Below are 3,281 nucleotides of genomic sequence, written 5' to 3'. Positions count from 1 at the left end.
TGCAGAAGGAGGCCATCCAGCCCAGCGAGTCTGCACCAGTTCTCCAGCAGAGCATCTTACCCAGGCCCTATCCCTGTAACCCCAAGTATTTACCCTCTAATCCCCCTAACCTACACATCTTTGGACACTAAGGGGCAATTTAGCATGGCCAATTTACCTTACCTGCACATTTTTGGACTGGGAGGAAACCGGAGGAAACCCACGCAGACACGGGGAGAACGTGCAAACTCCACATAGACAGTGACCCAATGCTGGAATTGAACTCGGTTCCCTGGTGCTGTGAGGCAGCAGTGCTAACCACTGGGCCACTGTGCCGCCCAAGTAAGAGAACCAATTCTAATCCCAGCTACCCCACTGATAACCTGAATCTGGCATCGCAGGTATGGCTCTGTGGGATGGATGGGAGTGAGGGGGGGGCACAGTATGGAAAGTTAATGAGACACACAATACGTTACCAGTGTGTCTTCATCTCACCTCACTCTGAGTAGGGCAGGGGTATTGCCCTGGTCCTACAAAGGACACCTCTGGACTCCCCATTCCTCAATTCCAGAGCTTCAGGGTTAGACCGCTGAAACTGGAGTGATGGACATCTGTAATGCAAAAGATGCCAGAATTGGAGGAGTGCAGAGATGTTGGAGGGTTGTGGGGCAGGAGGAACTTACAGAGATAGGGAGGGATGAATCCGTGGAGGGACTTTTAAACAGGAAACCAAATTTTAAAATCAAACCACTGATCCACATTAGAAAATGTTAAGAAAGGTGACCAAAAATGTTTTTGATTTGATTTGATTTATTATTGTCACATGTATTAGCATACAGTGAAAAGTATTGTTTCTTGCATGCTATACAAACAAAGCATACCGTTCATAGAGAAGGAAAGGAGAGAGTGCAGAATGTAGTGTTATAGTCATAGCTAGGGTGTAGAGAAAGATCAACTTTAAGCAAGGTTGGTCCATTCAAAAGTCTGATGGGCAGCAGGGAAGAAGCTGTTCTTGGTCAAAGTAAAGTAAAATTTATTTATTAGTTACAAGTAAGGCTTACATTAACACTGCAATGAAGTTACTGTGAAATTTCCCTAGTCGCCACACTCTAGCACCTGTTCGGGTTAATGCACCTAACCAGCATATCTTTGGAGTGTGGGAGGAAATCCACGCAGACACGGGGAGAATGTGCAAGCTCCACACAGATAGTGATCTAAGCAGGGAATCGAACCCGGGTCCCTGGCGCTGTGAGGCAGCAGTTCTAACCACTGTGCCACCGTAAGGTTTAAGGAGAACTGTAAAGGGGGAGAGAGAGCAGTGTAGAGATATAGAGAGGAAATTCCAGAGATCGGGGTCCAGAGTTGCTGGTTCATGGCTGCCAGTGGTAAAACAATTATAGTTGGGACTTGCAAGAGACCAGAATTGGAAGAGTACAGAGATCTTGGAGAGGGCTGGAGGAGGTTAAGAGATGTCAAGGTTCAAGGCCACAGAGGGATTTGAAAACATAGATACAAATTTTTAAATTGAGGTCTTCCTGACCCTTGGGTCAATGTAGCTCAGCAAGCACAGGGAGTGATGGGTGATTGGGACTTGGTATGAGTTAAGATATGGACCGCAGAACTGTGGCTGAAGTCAATATCACTCCTGAGCTATTTCTGTACTAACTTTATTGACCACAAAATCAGAAATGCAGCATGAAGAATCACATCCTTTAAAATATAAAATATCCTCAGCAATTTTATAAAGTCTTACAAGGCACTGGACACTGCTGCCTTGATTGTTTCATAATCAGACTTATCTGTCCACAAATGTAGGCACAAGACAAAGTGCAGAGATGTCATCAGAAGGACATATAAGGACAGAGATGATAGAGACAGAATGAGAAGCATCAGACACAAGAAACAATGAGACACACATTAGAAAGAGGTCATCACTCCTTCAAGTGATTTAATGCTGCAAGATTTACAGGAGACATTTATTACAGTGCTAAATATCAATGTCCCTGCATTGTCGAGAATTTCTGGTTGTAAACAGTGGAACTGATTGATAACATCAAAGGCAGCTGCTGAGATGGAAGAGCCTGTTGCTCTCATCCCAATAATAAATGTTTCTGTGGAGTTTTAAAAAAATGTGATGTGTTGCCAATGAATTACTTCACCCAGTCTTTATGCTCTGATATTTCACATGTGCCTCCATTCATCAACTAATCTGTACTGTCTGAGACTCCCAGGGCGTGGCCTCCTTATCCACTTACCTGACTGCAGAGGTTTTGGCAAAAAGTCTCCACCAGAAATATCAGCCTGTTTCTATCTGTTTTTATTTCAGATTTCCTTTTTCTTATGTCGCTCCAATCAGTCTTTCCCTCAGATAGATATTCCCATTTTGTTCACACATTCACTGAGGCGTCGATGATGCAGGCTGCAGCCACCCTGCCTCGGTGATGGCTCTCAACCAGATGAGGAGATGGAGGTCCCATCACCGGTCGGCACAGGGTGAGGAGGTGCAAGGACCTGAGCAGCAAAGGGAGTGGAGCCTCTTTCGGTTCAGGATGCTGGTGGAACATGGAACGCTGAAATGGTAACCATTGGCCCGGCCATGGATATATCCATAATGTGGAGATGCCGGCGTTGGACTGGGGTAAGCAGTAAGAAGTCTCACAACACCAGGTTAAAGTCCAGGTTGGACTTTAACCTGGTGTTGTGAGACTTCTTACCATGGTTGTATCCCCAGAGGGAATCAAGCCAACTTTCTGCACCATCACTGGAGTTGATCTCCAGAGTGAAAACTTCTGCCAGAGTTAATGTTTCAGCTCTGTGACTTTTCATCAGTCCTGCTGAGTGTTTCCTGCATTTTTTTGGTTTTATTACGTTTCCAACATCCTGCTTTTGTCTGTAAAACAGGTTCTCTGGTAATTGTCACATTACTGTTTGTGGGATCTTGCTGTGCACAAATTGGCTGCTACGTTTCGAACATTACAACAGGGACCACACTTCAAAGTGTAAAGCTCTTTGGGACACCCTGAGGTCATTTTGTGTGTGTTTGTGTTCCAGTTCTCTACATCTTACAGTGGGGCCGATCGGCCGACAGAGACTGGGAGCAGTTACAGTGGAGAATGAGACTCGTGCTAATGCCACCAGCTGCTGACCCCTGGGGTTCAAGCAGCTGTCAGGAGGCCCCAAGCTGAACTTGCTATGGTCGGAGGGAGGGGGGTGGGGGGGGGGGGGGGTGGGATGGCGGGGGGGAAGGGGAGGGTGCAAAAACCCATTGAGATTAAACAGATGCACAAAAACGCTTGCAAGTG

The 3,281-nt window shown here is 46.1% G+C and overlaps 1 long non-coding RNA gene across 1 annotated transcript in view; it reads left to right on the top strand.

The window, feature by feature from the left end:
• Positions 1-3,079, top strand: part of LOC144503159 (uncharacterized) — a 15,303-nt gene extending 12,224 nt beyond the window's left edge. The window contains exons 2-3 of the long non-coding RNA XR_013499421.1: positions 2,306-2,557; positions 3,031-3,079. This is a non-coding gene — a long non-coding RNA (uncharacterized LOC144503159). The remainder of the gene's footprint in view (positions 1-2,305; positions 2,558-3,030) is intronic.
• The last annotated feature ends 202 nt before the right edge of the window (positions 3,080-3,281 follow it).

This window comes from Mustelus asterias, chromosome 13, assembly GCF_964213995.1.
Source record: "Mustelus asterias chromosome 13, sMusAst1.hap1.1, whole genome shotgun sequence".
Lineage (NCBI taxonomy): Eukaryota > Metazoa > Chordata > Chondrichthyes > Carcharhiniformes > Triakidae > Mustelus > Mustelus asterias.
The sequence above is the reverse complement of the archived record's forward strand: the minus strand, read 5'-3'. Positions and strand labels throughout refer to the sequence as shown.